Source organism: Pan troglodytes, chromosome 3, assembly GCF_028858775.2.
Source record: "Pan troglodytes isolate AG18354 chromosome 3, NHGRI_mPanTro3-v2.0_pri, whole genome shotgun sequence".
Lineage (NCBI taxonomy): Eukaryota > Metazoa > Chordata > Mammalia > Primates > Hominidae > Pan > Pan troglodytes.
The window spans coordinates 138519501-138541637 of NC_072401.2; the positions used below are offsets into that span (position 1 = coordinate 138519501).

At 35.4% G+C, this 22137-nt stretch overlaps 1 long non-coding RNA gene across 1 annotated transcript in view; it reads right to left on the minus strand.

Annotated features, from left to right (window-relative positions):
- Positions 1 to 901: 901 nt before the first annotated feature.
- Positions 902 to 22137, minus strand: part of LOC112208968 (uncharacterized) — a 168872-nt gene continuing 147636 nt past the window's right edge. Inside the window, exons 3-4 of the long non-coding RNA XR_008547624.2 lie at positions 8941 to 9046; positions 902 to 1021 (exon numbers count right to left, since the gene is read on the minus strand). This is a non-coding gene — a long non-coding RNA (uncharacterized LOC112208968). The remainder of the gene's footprint in view (positions 1022 to 8940; positions 9047 to 22137) is intronic.

Genomic DNA, 22137 nt, shown 5'->3' on the forward strand with positions numbered 1-22137 from the left:
ATTATTTATTTAAAATTGAACATTTGAAACAATATATAATTTTTAAAATAATGTTTTATTTGCATGCAAATAGGATTTTATTTCTACAAAGTGAGCAAACATTAAAATATATTGTGAAATGTTAATTTTTAAAAATGTACTCCTATCCCAGAAATAAAGTGTATACAAACAGGTGAAGGCATGTGTAATAAGATTAACAATCTTAGTAACCAATGTAAGGTTTTAAGTTTTCATTATATAAGAAAGGCAAATGGGCCTTATCCATCTATTTGTAATCTGTAAAATCAAAGTAAATATATCAATCAAATCATACAGGTAATTAAATAGTCCACTTTTATATGAAGACAACTCATACGGTTTTAGACACAGAAGAAATCTATGGAATTATCTAACCACCAATTCAATAAAGTACCCCTACAACCCTGCAGAATAGATCTAGTGATAGGGATCTCACTAGCTAATAAAGCACCCCATTTCTTTATTGTATGGTATGTATTTAAAACACACGCACAATATTACTCTGTAAAGCTAAATTCAGACTTCTGAAAATTCAACTTGCTAATTACAAATCTAATCTCTTGAAATAGAGTAAATCTCCTCCAAGTACAACAATGCAACCATTTAACCTTATGAAGAAATACCAATTATTGTATGAATTACATTAATTGAAGAGCAAATATAGCAAGGTTTTAGCATTTATGTGCAGTAAAATAGCAACATTATAATAAGCAAATAGCCAAGACAGGTCCTTTATTTATGATAACTCCAAGAGTTTGGCAGTTGTACTTATCACTACACTAGGAGCAAAGGAAATGAAAACAAATGTCACTAAAGAATATTAAACAACATAATATTTTAACATCAATATATGAAACATCAATATATAACATACCTAAGTAGAGATTCTCTTGTCTTTTAAGTAAAGATTGAAATTCTATGGGTCAAGGGGACACATACTGAGCTTTTCACTCACCTTACCTCCTGCGACAAGCCAGGTTCACCTCAGGCGAAACTCTTGTCTCTAAGGAATATAATTTGAAATAGTTAAACTAATGAAATTTGATGTGAGAACTTTTTCTATGTTGCTTTTTGATTGTAGTGGTCCTTGTCTTAATAAAGTAAAATATATATATATTTTTTCCTTTTGACGTTTGAATCCTCAAGGGGGAGAGAAGCTATGGACCTATATACCTAAGTAGAATATCAGATACCCACATGCTCTAATTCCATAACCATTAAGAAGATAAAATATGAGAAACAAATAAAAAATTCTAATCCTTTCAATAAATGTAACCAGTGAAGCAGCAAAGTAGGGCAGCATTAAAAACAATTTTGTTAGTCTTATGAGTGTTTATCTACCTCTAAAAAAAGGAAGTCATTTTCTATTCTTAACGTGGCATGACTGATTCCAAGTGTTGATATTAAAGTGATATTGCCCAGTGTCAACCCTGGAAATTGTTAAGCACTTGTATTATGCAAAATTCTGCAGCAAAGACCTCTTTGCCAGGCTACATATTGTCCATGCTTTCTTTAAACTATATTGATATAAATGTAATTCTATTTAAAACATTGTAATGCTTGAAGTTGATTTGCTTCAATTTGGTCAATTCAATGTATGATTTTTGTAGCAGTTAGAAGATAAAAATAAATAAGTATTTGTATACTTTATAATAGCAGTGTCATCTAATAATAATATTCACTCCTTGGAAATACTCTCACAAAATCATTCATTCACTTTGAAAGTTCGAATTCAAATATATTTGTGGCATTATATGGACAATGCACATTCATATACAACATTTAATCTAATTAACTCATTTATTCAGCTAATATTCCCTGAGTGCTTATAATATTTGGTGCTGCAGTTACAACAATGAATTTTAATTTGTGTTTCTCTTCATTGAATTAAAGTATAGCAATGAAGATAAGCACTGAATGCATAGTTGATAAAAAAACAAAAACAAGAAACCCTAACATTTGCAGCTCTTAATTTTATACAATTAACTCTCTGTCTTTGTGGCATTTATATGGTAATCCAGGGCCTCTCTCCGTCTTTCTTTGGAGGTTGCTTTAAGCTCATTGTCTCTATTTCCAACATAATTCTGTCTTAATTAGATGCCTAATCTCTCCAAAATCTATCATCATTAAGACTTTTTTCTTTCTGTTTTCCAATGTTCTTCCCAACTGCCCAATCCAGCCATTCACCTTCCACAGGCCAAAGGTCACCTACCTTAGATAAATGCCTTAAATTAATATACATAGAATGTGTCCAGTGAATAAAGATGTGGCAAGTTGTATAATAAATGATAGAGTCATTTGATTAATAACAAGCAGAATATTCTCGATAGTCTTAATTTCAACCATCTAACTCTCTGACTGATCACCCAAGCTTTTGATCCCATTTGGACTTACTGTCCATTGATAGTTTAATTTTATTCCTTAACAAGCTTAAATTTTAGGATAATTATTACTACATAGATAGATATAAGCTCAACGTGTATCTACTCTCAACTGTACTTACTTCTATTAGTAAAATAAAACCTAATATTTGGCCTTCACCTACTTTTTGCCTGCACTCATACAGTTGAACATGGCTGAACAAAAGTGTACCACATTGCTGGCAAGTTTTATTTTAAATTATAAAGCAATTAGTCGTATAAAGATCTTAATTTTATCCAGCATTCATAGTATACATTTGTAAATGATTCATTTTTGCATTATTCTAGATGATTAATTCATATTTTCTTTTCTCTCTTCTACCAAATCCACCTCTAACTCTTAGCTGATGACTGCTTGCTATTTCCCCAAAACACAGAAAACATTCATTGCCTGTCTGCTGCACATATATTAACCTAACTCAATCTGTTCTTCGTTTCCTTTTCTTCTAATATTTTACACACTTTCTTTATTCTTACCTTGAGTAACCTTTCTGCTTGCTTACCAAATTCTATTCTCACTTTTTGACTCAATAACAAAATGTAGTAGTTGAGTATTCATTCAACATAAACTGATAGAATGCCAATTCTATGCCCCACATATTGGGAATGTACCAGTCCTTCAAGAGTCATTATGACATAACTTTACTCAACCACTTCATACTATCGCCTACTCTTCACTTTTGCAGATCCCACAGTGTTCAGTAAAAGTATAATCAGGTTCAGACTCAATTCATGTTAAAATTAGTAGGGCCAACCCTCCATATCTGTGGGTTCCAAGTCTCTGGATTCAACCAACTGAATATCAAAAATATTCAAATTTAAAAAAGGTTGCATTTTACTGAAAATATACATGTTTTTCTTATTATTCTCTAAGCAACACAGTATGACAATTGTTTATATGGCATTTACATTGTATTATGTATTCTAAGTAATCTAGAGATGATTTAAAGTACATGGGAAAATGTGCATAGGTTATGTGCAAATACTGCACCATTTTATATAAGACACTTGAGAATCCAGGTATTATGGAATCTACACAAGTTCCTGGAACAAATCCCCTGTGGATACCAGGAGATGAATATTCATATTAAGAACTAGGAATTGAAGACACCATTCCAATAATCTGTAAATTATATGTAGACTAAATTTTAAATTCATATTTTAAAGTAATGAACACCTTTATAATGCTCAGTTTTCCCAAATAAGGAATTGCATATTACCTCCAGGTATGTATTATCTCCCAATTAAATGTTGTGGTTTTCCTTATTTTCTTACATTACACGCAGTATTTATCAGGTTAATTTATTTTGCAATACTACTGTAAATGGATTATTTCACAAAGTATATTCTAACAGGACATAAAAGATATAAGGAAGCATACCTGCCATCCACAGAAAAATTTAGTTTGAAAATAATGACATATTTTATCTATAGAACCTCTTTGAAAAGGGTAATTATAAAATAACAGAATATTTGACTTGAAAATCTGAATTTACATCTTTATATTAAGAAAAATGAAAGATTGCCACAGCAAACATGTTTTTCCATTGGGTAGAACTCAGTGGAAATTATTTCTTTTTCACAGGACAGGTTTTCTCTTATCAGCTCTGTTTTACAAATGAACATTACCAAGCCTAACCACTGTTGCTATTTGACAGTCTGTTATTCAGGACATTTAAGGATTTTTGATGATTCACTTTAACAAGTTTTCTAAATGACCATATTAAGTTTTCACCTATTTTTTTAGATTATTAAGAAAACCATTATCACTTGTAAAGAATTATGATCTGGTCTTTTTTTGCCATAAAACATCATTATTTCTGTCGTGAATCATACCACATTAGCCAGAACCATTGGAGTCATGTTTAGTAGTCATGATGAGACCCATTATCTTTGATGACAGAAAATATGCTTCCTCTGACAACATATAGAAAAGTCTATGTATTTTTAAATAATGCTTTTCAAAACATCAGAGAGTTGTGGAAACAATGAGGATTAGGTGGACTAAATTAACAAAGAGAAAATTAAGATTTAGAGATGAGCTGAATATTGTAAGCTCCCTCCCACTAAGAGGGCATTTGCTAGTTCAGACTGGGGCTGAGAATCTGAGAATCACTCTGAGGGATACTCTTGGGGGAAAATGGAAGAAAGAACCAGCAGAATGTTCATACAGGGCTAAAGTGATAAAACTAAAAGCCTGAAAAGCCTTGAACAGATTGCTTATTTGCCCCAGAAGATATTTCTGGAAATGTAAGTCTTTAAGGGAGGCTAACAAGAGCTAAGGTAAAAACTTGCAAATGGAAAAGATGTATTTCCATCAGACCCTCAGCACTTAGGAAACAACAATAGCACTGAGCATAACGGGCCCGAAGGTAAAATATGCAAAAGATGAAAGCTCTAAAAAGAGAATAGGGAAATAATACTGATGATATACAGCCAGTTTACTGATTACAGAGCTGGTTAGAATCTGAGAAAACAGGCTTGCCCTCTGGCAGATGCTTATTTTGAGTTACAAAGAAACCAGTACAGACTTTATAGCTCATTCAGGGTTGAAGTGACAGATAGATAAGGAAGCCATCTCAAAAACACAGCTAGTCCCTCCTCAAATTTAGTACTAAATTTTGAATCTACAAGGGAAAAATAAGTTAAAGAGCTTTGCTGATAATACTCTGAAGAGTTTAAATGAATTTTCCTGTTTTCAGGGTTATATAAAGGAAGACTTAATAGGGTTTCAATTGAAATCTCTAGAGGGCCCCCTTCTAGTAAAAGGGATAAATTGGAGGCAGGCTCTATCTTGCTAAACTGTAATCCAACACAGGCCCAGGTCCACACCAGGCAAAACAAATATGGTCAGTCACCTATCCATGTTTCAAATACAGGCAATAACGGATGCTTTCTGAGGAATGGTAATGTCATTTATACAAATATATAATGCATAATAAAAAATGTAGACATATGAAGCAGCAATAAAATGAGACCAACATTCAAGATATTGTTCAAGAAGAGAAGTATGTTACAGAAATAAACCCTGAGATAATCCAGGATTTAGAGTTATTCAAGTGAGAATTTTAAATAACTATGTTTAAGACAATACAGGAAAGGATAAAAAACTAGGTATAAATTTTTTTCCCACACATTGCAAATTTTATTAAAGATATATGGAAATAAAGATGTATGAAAAAGAATCAAACATTCTAAAACTAAAAATAACAATATTTGAAATTAAAAAATTAATAAATGGATTATTGACATAGTAGGTATAGTGGTACCAAGTAAAAGTGAAATGGACAAAACGTCAATAAAAATGTCTAAATTAAAGCACACACATGAAAAAGAATGAAAAATAAAGATATAAGACATGTGAGACACTCTCTAAAATGAGCTAAGTAAACACATTAAGTACACAGAATAAAATAATAAAAATTAGAACAGATACCAACAAAAAAGAATAAATATACAATGATGAAATCTATAAACTAGTCAGAGAGAGGAAGAGAAAGACAGAGATTCTCAGGAAAAAAGATGAGAACATCAATAGAAATCTTACAGAAACTGAGAAAAATGAGGTATTATGAACTTAAAATGAGCAAGTTTAACAAAAATTTAAAAATGGACCAATTCCTTAAAAATCTACAACTAAACAAAGCTGGCAGAATAAGATGTAGAAAATCTGACTATTTTCTAATGAAATTGAATCTCTTATTACAAGTCATTCTCATAAAGAAAACACACTTTTAGATATTTCTTACCAAACTAACTCTTACTGTAGGATTGATCCAGCAATCACATTAATCAGTATTTACTCACAATTTACTTCCACACAGAACGTGCACATGGATGTTTATAAAACTTTTACAAGTCTTATACTTGTCAAAACTTGAAAGCATCCATGATGTTCTGTAATGGGTTAATGGATAATTAGTGGTACATCCAGACAATGGAATATTATTGTGTGCTAAAAAGAAATGAGGTGTCAAGCCAAGAAAAGACATGAAGGAACTTCAAATGCACATTACTAAGTGAAAGAAGGAAATTTGTAAGTTACATACTGTATGATTTCAACTATACGACCTTCTGAAAAAGGCAAAACTATGGATACAATAAAAGGATCAGGGGTTGGTTGACAGAGGTTAGTGGGAAATGTGACATAAACAGACACAGAACAGAAGATTTTTACAGCAATGAAACTACTCTGTATGACACTACAGTGTTGAATACATGCCTTTATACTTTTGTCCAAACTCATAATATGTACACCCCAAGAGTGAACCTTAATATAAAATATGGCCTTTGGATGATGGTGTGTCTCTGTAGGTGTATTGATCGTAAAAAAAAAAAAAAAAAAAAAAAAAAGTACCACTCTGATGTGGGGATACGGATAGTAGGAAAAGTTGTACAGGTGCTCGGGCAGTGGGTATATGGGTATTCTGCTCAATTTTGCTGTGAATTTCAAACTGCACTAAAAATGTAGTTGATTTACTCAGATTGTTTCAGAAATACAAAGGTATTTCTCAGCCTATGCTTTACCACATTAATTGAGAAAAGCAGAAAAATTATATGATTTTTTATACCTGTAGAATAAACTTTTGATAAAATTCAACAACTACTCATGATTCTAAAATATTTATTTTGTTAACTACAAATACGAGAAAAACTTTGAAACCTGTTAAATACTTTATATCAGTAAGTTCCAAATATCATATGCAATGATAACAATATTAAATATTTTATATGTTGTCAATGAGACAAAAATGGCCATATTTTCTCATATTGTCTTAAAAGAGTCTTTCTCTTTTAAGAACTTTATTTTCTTAAACAAATAGTTGAGAATATTTTTAAAGTTTTTTAACTTTTTTTTAATTCAAGTTTATATGTGCAACTTTATCACATAGGTAAATTTGTGCTGTGGGTTTTATTGTGCAGATTATTTCATCATCCAGGTATTAAGTCTAGCACTCATTAGTTATTTTTCCTGATCCTCTCCCTCCTCCCACCCTGCACCCTCCGAAAGGCCTCAGTGTGTGTTGTTCCCTTCCATAGGTCCATGTGCTGTCATCATTTAGCTCCCACTTTTAAGTGAGAACATGTGGTATTTGGTTTTCTGTTCCTGTGTTAGTTTGCTAAGGATAATGGCCTCCAGCTGCATCCATGTCCTTGCAAAGGACATGAGACCTTGTTCTTTTTTTATGGCTGCATAGTATTTTATCATGTATATCATACTATAGTCTTTATCAGTGCATTGAAATGTAAAATATAAACTAAAGACATAAATATTGGATATATAGTTTACAAATTAGTAGTGTCTTTATACGCCAGGGACAAATGGTACAATAAGGTTTAAAATATTATTTACAATATCATTACATATAATAAATACCAAGGAATAAATCTAAAGTTGTATGAGATCTCCACATTGACAACTATAATGCATCACTGAGAGAAATTAAGCACTAAATACATAGATTGGGAGCCTCAATATTTTACAGATGTTGGCTTTCTACATTTTAATATATAGAATAAATTCAATATAAATTAAAATTTAGTCAATTCAAACATGGAGAAGAGCATAGCTATGAGCTATAAGGATTTAACATAAGCTATAAGGACTTATACTACCTATTTAACCTGAGTTATTAAGACAATTTGGCAGCGGCAAACATTTAAACAAACTGTGAGTACTGAAACAGATCCAACTCTCATTTATGACAATGGTTACACTTATGAAAAAATGCATTTTGAACTCTACATATACTATACATACTCACATATACACACTCATACACACACAGCTCAAAAGGATTGCAGATCACAGTGTGAAAATTTTAAGACGAATACTTTAAAGGGAAATATTTAAGAATATCTTCCTGACTTTAAACATTTTTTAAGCAGGAGAGAACGATACCATAAATGAAAAATTAGTTTATTTGATAGAATAAAATAGAAATTTCTGTTTTTCAAAGTACCATAACAAGAGAGAAGAGAAACCTTCTAAAGTGTTAAATGTTATTTCAATACAAATATTCATGAATGTAATCAGAACCAAGATCAATAAACACAGTGTTACCAGTACCCCACAAATAACTACTCATATTCATTTCAGACATTATTAAAGCCCCTCGCCATTAAGAATAATACCATTGTGACTTCTAATATCACGTTATTCTTATTTCCTTCATTTAAGTGGAATAATAGAATATGCATATATTTTGTATTCAGTTTATTTCACTCAACATTTTATTGTAAGACACAATATCATAACTATATAATGTTCATTGTCTTTGCTATACGGATTTGCATTATATATCACATTGTATTTATTGATTCTACTACATTGTAGACATTTGGATATTCTAGAAATAAGAATATTCTACACTACATGTTTTTTGGAGCTGTTATGAACATTGTTGCTATAAATTTTAGTACCTATATTTTGGTGACTATATGAACAAATGTTTGTTGGTTTGATACCTAAGATGATAACTTGCTCAAGTATAGAATTTACCTGCTGCTGGTTTGACAGGTAGCTTGTACCAATTTACATTCCTCCAGCAGTGCATGAGATTTCCGGTTGTTCCACATCTTCACAACACGACCACCACTTTTACAGGCTGTAAGAGAGTTGATGATGTCATCAGATGAAAATTTGTTTATGTTAAGAGTTGATGAAAATGCTCAGAGACATGGTTATGGATGCAATAGTTTTTTAGGTTAAATATGGTCAGTTCAGGATAGCACAGATGAAAAGTGTGGGCGGTAGACTTCATTAAAAGATAAGAAACTGTAGAGAATTTAAGGAATAAAGTTGGTGTAGGAGATGTCTTTACTTTGCACAGTGAGAGATAACTCATGATGGGTTCGCTGCAGCAGTTCCTTTGAAAAGTGTCAGCACCGGGGCTAGAATCAGAGGACGTGTCTCACTTCACATAGTTTATATGATCTCTAGGTCTTCATCAAATAGGATAAGATTAGTAACAATAATGTTGATTTTTTAGACTTACAGTAAGATGTAAAGAAGAAAACTTTAACTATAATAACATCTGGAAGACGATGGAAAGTGCTAAATAAAATGATAACATTCTCTATAGGCAGTCCAGTATCCTTCCTTTTTAGTAGCTGTAACAATTGACTATTTGAAAGCTAACAAAAACAGTAGTCTGGTTCACTTACTATTAGATTTTGTTGTTTCCCTGGTGCTTCATAGCATCATAAGGGCATGTTTAACCTCTGTTAGCTTATGGGGTAAGCTTTTAGCACTATAATCTCTTAAATTACAGATTTAAACGAAATCTATAATTTCATTTAAATATTTGTCTTCTCCAAGGGGTGGAATGTTTGTGTCCCCTTCAAATCCATATGTTGAAGTCCTGGCCCCATTGTGATGGTTTCAAGATTAGGTCTCTAGGAGGAGATTAGTGCACTTATAAAGGGACTTCAGGGAGCTCTCTGAAATCTTCTACCATCATGTGAGGACACAGTTAGAAGATAGCAGTCTGCAACGTTGAAGAGATCATCCAATATAACCTAGCTATGCTGGCACCCTGACTGTGGGACTTGTAGCTTCCAGACTGTGAGAAAGAAATTTTTGTTGCTTAAAGCCATCCAGTTCATGGTACTTTGTTATAGCAGCACTCACTGTCTAAGACAACTTTTATATAGTTAATGTTTATTATATCACTGGGTCTCTGGGTCTCTACTGAATAAAAATTTGTCAATGATTACTAAGCACAAAAATGTCCTCTGCTTTTTATCTCAGTATGACTTCCTTTGGAGGCACAACTCAAAAAGAGGAACTGTAAAGAATATTCACAAAACAGAACAGAGATATTGCTGAGCAACAATAGCTGTAAAGACAAACAACTGGAATAGGGATCAAAGGATATTTCATTCTGAAATTTAGATAGCCATTCACACTAGTGGGTTACCCAACTGCTAGGGAGAGCACTTAAGTGAGAAATTTGGGGCCCATGGAAACAAAAGAGAAAACAGTGGCAGTCTCGCTAGTCTGTACAAAGTCAATAGCATGTCAGGCACAAGATCGTTGATCTAATCCCACAGGAATTTTTCCATGGAATTGGAGAATTTAAGGTTTAGAATACTTTGTTCCTTGCTATTTCTTTTTAATTTTTTTTAACTTTTATAGATTTATGGTGTAGAAGTGCAGCTGTTACATGGATATATTGTGAAGTGGAGAAGTCTGGGCTCTTTGTGTACCCATCACCCAAATAGTAAATATTGTACCCAATAGGAAATTTTCAACAATCACCCCCTTGCATTCTCCCCTGGAGTCTCCAATGTCTATTATTACACACTATATGTCCACTCATTGTTTAGCTCTCATAAGTGAGAACATGTGGTTTTTGAATTTTTGTTTCTGGTTTATTTCACTTAATGCAATGGCCTCCACTTCCACCCATGTTGCTGCAAACGGTATTATTTCATCCTTTTTCATGGTTGCTTAATATTCCACGGCATATATACACAGCATTTTAATCCACTCATCCATTGATGGACACTTAAATTGATTCCATGACTTGCTATTGTAAATAGTGCTATGATACACATATGAGTGCAGGTATCTTTTTTTATACAATGATTTCCTTTCCTTTGGGCAGATAAACAGCAGTGGGATTGTTGGATCAAATGGTAGCTCTACTTTTAGTTCTTTGAGAAATCTTCATACTGTTTTCCATAGAAGTTGTACTAATTTACATTCCCACCAACAGTGTATAAGGGTCCCCTCTTCTCTGCATCCTACATCTGTTATTTTTTGACTTCTTGATAATAGCCATTCTGACTGAGATAGTATCTCACAGCTTTTGGTTTGCATCTCTCTGATGATTAGTGACGTTGACGATTTTTTTCACCTCTGTCGCCCACATGTCTGTCTTTTTTTGAGAAGTGTCTGTTCACATCCTTTGCCCACATTTTAATGAGATCGTGTGTGTGTGTGTGTGTGTGTGTGTGTGTGTGTGTGTGTGTGTGTGTGTGTGTGTGTTCTCATTGAGTTCTTTGAGTTCCTTGTAGATTCTGGATATCAGCTCTTTGTCAGATGCTTAGCTTATAAATGTTTTCTCCCTTCTGTAGTTCGTCTGTTTACTCCACTGATTATTTCTTATGTTGTGCCGAAGCTTCTTAGTTTAACTAAGCCCTCTTTGTCTACTTTTGTTTTTGTTGGGTTTCCTTTTGAGGACCTACTTTTAAATTCACTGCCTAGGGCAAAGTGCAGAAGAGTTTTTCCCGGGATTCCTTATAGGATTTTTATAGTTTTAGGTGTTACGTTTAAGTCTTTAACCCATCGTGAGTTAATTTTTGTATATGGTGAGATATAGGAGCCCAGTTTCATTTTTCTACTTATGGCCATCTAATTTTAATAGCCCCGTTTATTGAATAGTGTTTACACTGTTCAATATACACTAATTCCTTAGTGTATATTTTCTGTCAAATTTGTCAAGGATCAGTTAGCGTATGTGACTTTATTCCTGGATTCTCTGTTCTGTTCCATTGATCTGTGTGTCTAATTTTATTCCAATATTATGCTTTTTTGGTTACTAAAGCTTTATAGTATAATTTAAAGTGAGATAATGTGATATCTCCAGCTTTATTATTTTTGCTTAGGATTACTTTGGCTATTTTGGCTATTTTTTTGGTTGCATACAAATTTTAGGATTGTTTTGGTTAATTATGTGAAACATAACACTTGTAATAGCTTTGAGTAGTAAGGTCATTTTAACAATATTGATTCTACCAATCTATGAGCATGAGATGGTTTTCCATTCATGTCATCTACAATTTCTTTCATAGGACTTTCATACTACTCTTTGTAGAGATCTATCATCTCCTTGGTTAAACATATTACTAGCTATTTCATTTTATATTTTGTTGCTATTATAAATGGGACTGAGTTCCTGATTTGGTTCTCAATTTGGTCTTTACTGAAGCATAGAAATGCTACTTATTTTTGTACATTGATTTTGTATCCTGAAAATTTACTGAAGTCATGTGTCAAATCTAGAAGTCTTTTGCAGGTGTATATAGGGTTTTCTAAGTATAAGATGATGTAATCAGTGAACAGAGATAATTTGACTTCCACTTTTCCCATTTGGATGCTTTTTTATTTCTTCCTTTCTTGCCTGAAGGCTCCAGCTAGGATTTCCAGTACTATGTTGTATATCAGCGAGTAAAGTGGGCAGTTTTGTCTTGTTCCAGTTCTTAGAGGGAATGCTTTCAACTTCTCTCCTCTCATTTTAATGTTGACCATGTGTTTATCATATATGAGTCTTATTATTCTGAGGTATGTTCCTTCCTTGCCTAGTTTGTTTGGGGTATTTATCATGAAGTGATGCTAGATTTTATTGAAAGCTTTTTTTGCATTTATTGAGCTAGTCATAGGGTTTTTGTTTTTAATTCCATGTGGTGAATCACATTTACTAATTTGCATATGGTGAGTCATCCTTGCACCCTTGGAATAAAACACACTTGATTATGGTGTATTATATTTTTGATGTGCTTTTAGACTCAGTATGCTAGTTTCATTGAAGATTATGACATTTATTTTCTTCAAGAATATTGGCCAGAAGTTTTCTTTTTTGTTGTGTCCTTAACTGATTTTGGTATCAGGTTAATACTGGCTTCATAGAGTCAGTCTGGGAGGATTCTTTCCTCTTCAACTTTTTGGAAAAGTTTCAGTAGGATTGCTACTAGTTCTTTTTTGTATGTGTGGTAAAATTCAACGGTGACTCTGCCTGGGCTTAGGCTACTTTTTTGAGGGAGGTGATTTTTTAAAATTTAATTTTACTACTCATTACTGGTCTGTTCAGAATTTCTATTTCCTCTTGGCTCAATCTTTGGAGGTTGTACTTTTTCAGGAATTTATCCAATTTATCTAGGTTTTCTAGTTTAAGTGTAAAGATACTTATAGTAGTCTCTAATGATCTTTTTTATTTCTGTAATATCAGTTGTAATGTCACCTAATTTCTTATTGTTCTTATTTCAATCTTCATTCTTTTTCTTAGTTGATCTAGCTAGTAGTCTGTCCATTTTTTAATATTTTCTAAGAACAAACATCATTTCATTGACATTTTGTATTGTGTGTGTGGGTTTTTGTTGTTGTTGCTGTTTTTTTTCCCCCCCTTGGTCTCAATGTCATTTAATTCTGCTCTGATCAAAGTCCCTCTTGCAGTGTATTCCCCAGGGAGTTTTCTGAACTTATTCTATCTGGATGTCTAAATCTCTAGCAAAACCAGGGACATTTTCTTCAATTATTTCCCTAAATAAATTTTGCATACTTGTTAACTTTTTCTTCATTTCCCTTTAGAATACCTATGATTTATAAGTTTGGATGCTTTACATTTTCCCATATTTCTCAAAGGCTTTGTTCATTTTCAAAAAAGTTTTTTTGTTGTCTGACTCTGTAAATTTAAAAGACTTATCTTGCAGCTCTAAAATACTTTCTTTGGCATGGTCTAGCTTATTGTTAAAATTTTCAACTGTGTTTTGTAATTACTTCAATAAAAGTTTCATTTCCAGAATTTGTTTTTTAAGTATCTGTCTCTTTAGTAAGTCTTTCTTTCATATCCTGAACCGTTTTTCTGATTTCTTTGGGTTGATTGTAAACTTTCTCTTGGATCTCATTGAGCTTCCTTACAAATCATATTTTGAATTTTTGTAGCTGTCATTTCATAATTTTCATTCTTAATTGGATCCATTGTTAGAGTGCTTATGTGACCCTTTGGAGGTGTCATAATATTCTGTTATTTAATATTGTCAGAGTTCTTATTCTGGTTCCTTCTCGTCAAAAGAAGCTGTCACTTTTTATTTTTGGATTTACTTTCATGCAGGTGGGACATTTTTTTCCCCTCTTGCAGGTGTGACTGTAATTTGTGTTGTGTATGGTTATTTGGTTTTGATTTTAGGTGCTTTCAGGGAGCTAAGGCTCTATATGAGTTTCTTCATTATAGATAGCTTTTGTGTGGTAGCTTTCTCAAATGCTGGTTGTAGTAGTGATGTACTGGGTGTATGAGCAGATTAATTTCCTTTTTCAGGACTGCAATTCGCAGAGCTTTCAGTAATGTTATCTCATTCTCTGAGGCTGTGCACTTCTGTCAGCTGGTTTTGTATTGAGTTGCGCAGTTCAACCTCCAGGCCAGTAGATGATGCTTATGAGCAAGAACCAGCTGAATAGAAGCAGATGGGTATGTGCTTGATATTTGTTTACTGGGATGTGCTCTTTGTTGCCTCAGGCGATGGACCTGTCTGTAGAATGCCTGGTGTCCTGAGTTCCTTGCTCAACACCAAGGTTGTGGGGATGAGGTGACAATGCTAGGCAGAGTTGCGCTGGAAAGCTCACTCATATATACCCCAGTGATAATCACAGGCACCATCCCTGATGGGGGTGGTGCAGCTTGCTCGTGGTGACAATCACTAAGTTCTCCACATGTCCAGAAGGAGCTGCACCAGCTGTATGTCTTAGGTAGAGAGAAAAATGATTTGTTTCCCTATCACACTCCTGTACTGGAGTACTCCTGTACTGGAGAACTCCTGACTCAGTTCAGCCCAATACTGTTGTCTATCTTCAGTCCATAATTTAGCTGAAATCTAAAAAATGCCTCTTCAGCTCTCCACTGAATTGGCTTCAGGGTGGAAGATCTTCCCTGGGCTCAAAACAAACAGCTTTGTGACTTGCCTGTTCTCTGATGCAGAAGTGCTGCTGCTTTCTGTAGACAGGGGAAGGTTGTCTGCCTTTTGGCCTATGTGGATGAATACCAGCTGGGATGGTGTCCGCTGGTTGGGTTGGCCTGACCTCAGACCCCATGGAGTGATCAGGTACTAGCGGTATTGGACTGGGCAAGGCAATCCTCAATTCACATGCCCCTAGAGAGCCCCCTGAACCGTATGCACAAGTCCTGGCGGGGAACTAGACTGGGACCAGACCAGTGTAGTTGTCCTCAGTTCCCAGGAGTTTATGTGCTGGCTATGATAGGTTGAAGTGGGCTGCTCTTAGGCTGATGGCAGAATAGTCAGGTGGGGGCAGGGTGGTTATGCTGCAGGCCTGCCACCAGGAAGGGCACGCCCCTCTCAGTGGGAGCAGCAGAGGTAGGCGGCCATGGGGCACATAGTTTACTCATGCCTCTGTCCCACAGCAGTGGCAGAGCTATCTCTACTAAAGTACACAAAAGTTCATGGCCTCCCTGCTCCCTCCCAAGCTCTGTGGCAGTGGTGGTAGTGGTAGCAACATTGGTGTCAGCCCCAGGGCAGGACACAAGCCTCTGGGGAATGGGCTGTCAGAATGGGATGAGGCTGTAGCTAAAATGCTCAGTAGGGGGCAGGGTGGCTACATTGCTGGCCTGCCACCGGGGAGGCCAAGCCCCTCTTAGAAGGAGCAGTGGAGGCTGGCAGCTGTGGGGGCACATAGTTCGCTGATTCCTTCATCTCACAGCAGTGGTGATGGTATCTGTCTTTGAGTGTGCAAAAATGCCTGGCCTTTCCACTCCTTCCCTTGCCCTGAGGTTTCAGTGGCAGCTTCAGGGCAGAACACAAGACTCTGGGGCCTGGGCTCTTAGAATGGCACTAGGCTGCAGCTGCTCAGGGCTTGAAAACACCTGGGATTCCATGTGAGTTTGAGCAATGCCTCTACACAATCTCTAGGCACCTTCCTGCGTTAGTCTGGAGGCCCAGGAGGGTTGAGGGACTTTCTCATAGCCAGGATTATAATAGTCCCTGGTGGAAGGGTGGAGTCCCAGGGGTCTCTTACCATTTACCACATCAGAAAGCTTCTCCCAGCTTCAACGCAATCTCAGCCCTGTCTGGCTTCACTCTCATATTATTTTCATGATTCCTTTTGCCTCTCTATTGAATTCCAGTGTTCTCTTTTAGATGATGTATTCAAAGTGTAAATATTTGCTTACTATTTTGATTCCTCTCCATGGAAGAGGTGCCTACTAGCTGCATCTAGTCAGTTGTCTTGAACCACCCTCTTTATTATTTTTTACTATCTCATTTATTTATTTTTTTAAAAATTGCCCCATTTTTATTTATTTCTTATTTTTTGATTGAATATATTTAAGGTGTAGAACATGATGTTTTTAGTATACATATATTAATACATGGTGATATGATTACTACAGTAAAAAATTAACATATCACCTTATATACTTTTTCACCATCAAATAGTTACCTCTTTTTTGTAGTAAGAGTACCTACAACCTACTGTCTTAGCAAATTTCCAGTATATAATGTAATACTAACTATAGTCCTTATGCTGTACATTAGACCTCTAGACATATTCATCCTACATAACTGCAACTGTGTACCATTTGACCTACATCTTCTCATCCTTCCCGCATCCACACTCCTAGGAACAACTGTTCTACTCTCTGTTTCTACGTGTTTGACTTTTCTTACATTCCACTCATAAGTGAGATCATGCAATATTTTTCTTTTTGTTTCTAGCTTATTTTGCTTAGCATAATATCCTCCCAGTATATTCATGTTGACAAAAATGATAGGATCTCTTTCTTTTTTTATGGCCGAATAATATTCTAGCGTGTGTGCGTGTGTGTGTGTGTGTGTGTATTCAATTTTTTTATCTGTCTGCTGATAGACTATATAGGTTTCTTTCATATTTTAGGTATTGTGAATAATGCTGCAATGAATAGTGTCTCTATGAGGTGCTGATTATAATTTCATTGGGTATATATCCAGAAAAGAAAATCCTGGGTCATATCATTCTATCTTAATTTTTGAGAAACCTCCATACTGTATTTCATTATAGCTCTACCAATTTACACTCCTGCCAACAGTGTAAAAGGTTTTCATTATCTCCATACCCTGGCCAATACTTGTTAGCTCTTGTCTTTTTGATAATAACCATCTTAACAGGCATGGAGGTGATATTTCATTGTGATTTAGATTTGCATTTCCTTGATAATTACTGATCTTGAACACCTTTTTATATGCCTGTTGGCAATATTAATGTCTTCTTTGAAAAAAAAAGTCTATTCAGGTCCTGCTATGGTTTGAACTTTCTCCTCAAAAATCATGTTTAAGTTTAACGGCCATTGTGATGGTATTAAGAGGTTGGACGATTAACACGTGATTAGATCATGTGAGCTCTGCCATCATGAATGGGTTAGCACCATTATCTAGGGAATAGGTTAGTTATAGCAGGAATGAGTTTCTGATTAAAAGCATAAGTTGAGCCTGCCTTCCTTCCACTCTCTCTCTCTCCCCGCACCCCCGTCTTTCTCACTCTCTCTCATGCTCTTTCCTTTATGTCTTCTGTCATAGCATAATGCAGCAAGAATGTTCTTGCAAGATACAGGCCCTTCAATCTTAGACTCCCAAGCTTCCAGAACTGTAAGCTATAAGTCTCATTTCTTTAAAAATTACTAGTCTCAGGTATTCTGTTGTAGCAGCATAAAATGAACGAAGACAGGTCTTCTTACTATTTCTTTTTAGTAAAGAATCTTTTCTTAAGTTACAGAGAGCTCAAGTCAATTAATCTTGAGAACCTATTTCCTCTTTAAAACACTGTTTCAAAGCATTTCCCAACTTTATCAAAGCCGTTTACTTATTTAGGAATTCAACAAAAGAGTCTAATTGTGGGTGACAGATTAATATATATGATGGTGAAAAAGTATCGTTACACAAAAGTAAGTGCAGGCATGAAAGCTAAATTTATGATACTGAATGACCAAGAAGATAAATTCTCATGGTAATTCTTCCATTGTATGTGGATAGAATAGAACTGCAATATACTAGTTACTAAGTAGTTTCGTAGAGCACTGAAAAATCACATCCTTTCACATTAGTCACATTACTTTTAATGTGACATCTATTTGCCTCCAATTGTCTCTTGAACACTAAAATTGCAATAACTTTTCCTAAATTGACTGAAAATAATAAAAAATTCATATTAAGTGAAATTCATCTTTGTAACTCTGCCACTTTCCAAATCTGCCTTTTTCGTTTCCCTAACGGAACACTACATTTTCTTTGATTTTAGAATCTTTGTGACTTCCAGTTCTTCTACTCTATACTCCAGATGAATTCTCATTTGAATTATCTCCTGTCATACCATTCACAAAACTAAATACCCCAATGCTGTCTGCCTTCAGTGCCTTGACTGATTTTGCTCTTCTGCTACATGTTCCAATATCGTTTTTCCTTTGAATCATCTCTCATCACATCATTAAGGAAACTCTCTTATCTTTCTATTTTTAATTATCTTGCAAGGATTACTAATTGGTAGACATTGATACTTTGCTTATCTCAAAATACCAACAGGCTCTCATCTTTGTAGACTTGCCTCCATTACTTATCCTCCTTCTGTCCTATATCTGGTGTCTTGTTCCTTTGTAGCACTAATTTCCCTCATTCAATAATAAGTCTTCACTAATTCTCCTTAAAGTTGCTTTTCAATATTCCTGTCTCTCTAATTAGTGATACATCCACTTCTTTCTGTTATTTCCCTTCTCATCAAATTGTTTTTTCATGCTCTCCTACCATCTACAATTTAAATAGAATTTGATCAATCTTTTCCAAGAATCTTATCTCAGATCAGCAACCACAGTAACATTTTAAAAACGAATAAATACTTGTCTTTGTATATATTTGTCTTCCAATACCTGTTATAGATTTTTTGAAGGAAAGTGTAATAGTGCACAGAAATACTGAGATTTGTTTCCTGGTGGAAAATGGCTGACTTTAAAAATGGTTCTGCTCACCACAGAATTGAACTAACTTATCTAGCAAATTTATCACATTCCAGAGTCTTATACACTAATTTTCAGGTGCAAACATTTATTGGATTAGCCAATATAATTATTGGCTTCAGGCCCCTAAGAATAGCAGTATGGTATTCTGTTTAAAGCACAGATTCTGGGATAGACTGCTTGGATTGAACTGTGGTCCCATGACCTTCTAGCCATATGATCTTAAACAAGTTTTATAATGTTTCTGCTCCTCACTCTTTCCATCTGTAAGATAAAGATATTAGTAGGGCTTTTATAAGGATTACTGAGATAAATACTTATAAAGTACAAAGAACAGTGCCTTCTCATTGCAAATGCTTTGTAAGTGTTAACTATTGTTTAAGAATAGAGTTTTAAACCAAAAAAAAAAAAAAAGCTAATAAAAGAGTGGTGTGGGGCAGTGTGATTTTCACTGCACCCTGATAGAATCCTTTGATGACAGAAATCCAAACTAGAATTAACAGGCAAAGCAATCTGGGCAATTCGGTATTCACTGTTAGTCAATATATGGAGTGGCTAGCAAAAGCCAGAAGATGATGAAAAAGTTTTCTCTTAAAAGGAAAAGAAATTGTCATTAGCAGATAGGAAATAGATTGAAATGTTCACATTCTTTGTAATGACAAGAGATGTTCCTTTTTCAGATAATGCATGAGAGAGCCAGTCCTAACTCAGAATCACTTGGCTATTGCTTCTTTCAGTCCATTGTCCAAAAGTTCACCCATCTGTAGTCCCTTGAGGCAGAGTAAGCACTGAGACCAAAGACACTCCTACCTTCTGCAAAGGCAGCAGAATCTGGCTGGAGAGAATGCATTGGCATTCTAAGCTCTCCTGAGTCAACAAAACTGATAAGACAGAGTCAGGATCTGAGCAGACTGGACTCAATATTACTTCTTGTGAGATATGAGAACAATGAGTTTGGGAAAGAATGAGTGTCTATATGGGACAACTTTCAAAGTCATACAGACGCTAATGTAAAAAATATATACAGAACATTAGACTGATTCATTTTTTTCCTCCACAAAATAAATTCCCTTACTTTCTTCCTATCACTAAGTTTAAGCCACATGACTTTTGCACAGAAGATGGGCAAGAAATTCCAAATACAAAAATAATTTAAAAATGTCAACAAGTTTTCCTTTGGTAGAAAGGAAAAATAGACGATTATTCTGATGTCAGAAGGAAGGTAGGAAAAGGACAAGAAAGAGGAAGGAGAAAGAAGTTAAACAATTTGTTTTCCTCTTATTTTTAAGGCAGAACCAAAAGAAAGTTAGTATATAGTGAAAAAAAACTCCTATAAAATGCAGGAAAAAATAATATGAAATTGTATTTTTACAGTGCTACTCATTTTGACCTTTGACAAAAAATTGTTCCTCATCCAAAAAACAATGGCTTAGCTGCAACACATTAAAAAGTGCAGTGACACATTTTTAGATAGATAAGGAGAGGCTGGAGTTTCTATTATTCAGCATTCATGTCATTTTGAAATGATGCAAACATTCTTGCATGTTTCTATTGGGAGCCAGAGGACCTACCATGTGGTCCTGCAGATGGTGGCCGTTTGAGCAGATTTACTGGAAACACAATGCAGAAGCAGCCAAGATTCAGAAACAAACAAACATGGTGCTTAGTCACTTGAAGGCAAACCCCCAAATTTTGACGGTACCTGGAGTGCAGAACACTTCTAGAACAAATGCTTGTGGGATACCTTGTGAACAGTTACATAAGGGACATCTGCACAGAGGTCAGGGAAGACCTCAAGTTTAGTAAAAGCATGAGCATATGGACTGACTGCTTCTCTTCAACCACCATGATGACTCTTTAGCTATTCCTCAAACACAATAAACATCCTGAAGAATCAATTGCGGACCCAATTGGTAAAAGAGAAATAGACCTAGTAAGGAGTTAAGACTTTAATAAATATTCAGAATAGCAGAAAAACAATTGTATTCAGACCAGCCCAGCTAAAGTACTCCAGTTCCCTGCTTCCCTTGCAGCCAAAATTAGTAATTTAATGTCCATAATGTTGATACCTGAGACTCTTGGGAAGGTCCTTAAATGGGGGACATTTATCATTTTCATTGCCCTCTTTTCTGCTGCCTGGAACATGGGCATCATAGATGCAATTCTAGATAATTTTTGTGACTATAAAGTTGCAACCTCATTATAGACATAGTAGATGAAAAAGATCAATGCCTGGGTTCCCAAAGGACTATGGAGGTTCCATTCCAGCTGTGATCTGCCTTTCTCCAGAAATAGCTCAGAATTACCTATGCTCAGCATAGTGTTATATGGAGAAAAATAATTTATTTAAGCCACCATTGTTATAGGATCTTTAGGCTGTCGCTTTTCTGGCTGGAAAGCTCAGTGGCTGGTGGCACCTTTGCCCAAGTTTCCGTCCTGCATCCAGGAAGAATGAGGTATGCAGACAAGTGGAAGGTGAATGAGATGAATAGGAGCTTTGAGTGTTACAACAACTCAGAGGAAACCTGCAGTGGGGGTAGCTCCTCTCTGTAGGTAGTCATCTCGTGGAGTGTCAGCTGTCAGCAGAGAGGAGGCCCTGGAGAGGGTGGCTCCTCTTTGCCAGCAGGTTGGCCTGTCATCTCCAGCTACCAGCTACTAGGTCCAGCTACCAGCAAAGAGGGTAGCTCCTCTCTTCAGCTGGTCAGCCTGTCGTCTCTCTGTCCTCTGCCCTGCTCTGCCTGAACCTGGGGCTTTTATGGACCTCAGAAGGGAGGAAGTGCGTTCAGATTGGTCCATGGGTGACCATGGGTGGGCCCAGACGAGGCACCACAAGTCCCCACCCTGGTCCAGGGGACTGGCAGCCCAGCCTCCAGCCTTTAGGACCTTCCTGGCCTGAAGGAGTGGCCTTACCTGACTGCCCCCTTCCGCCCAGGAATCTGTCTGCCCTCTGCTTCCCTTCACGGTCCTGGAGCTCAGCCCCAACCCTG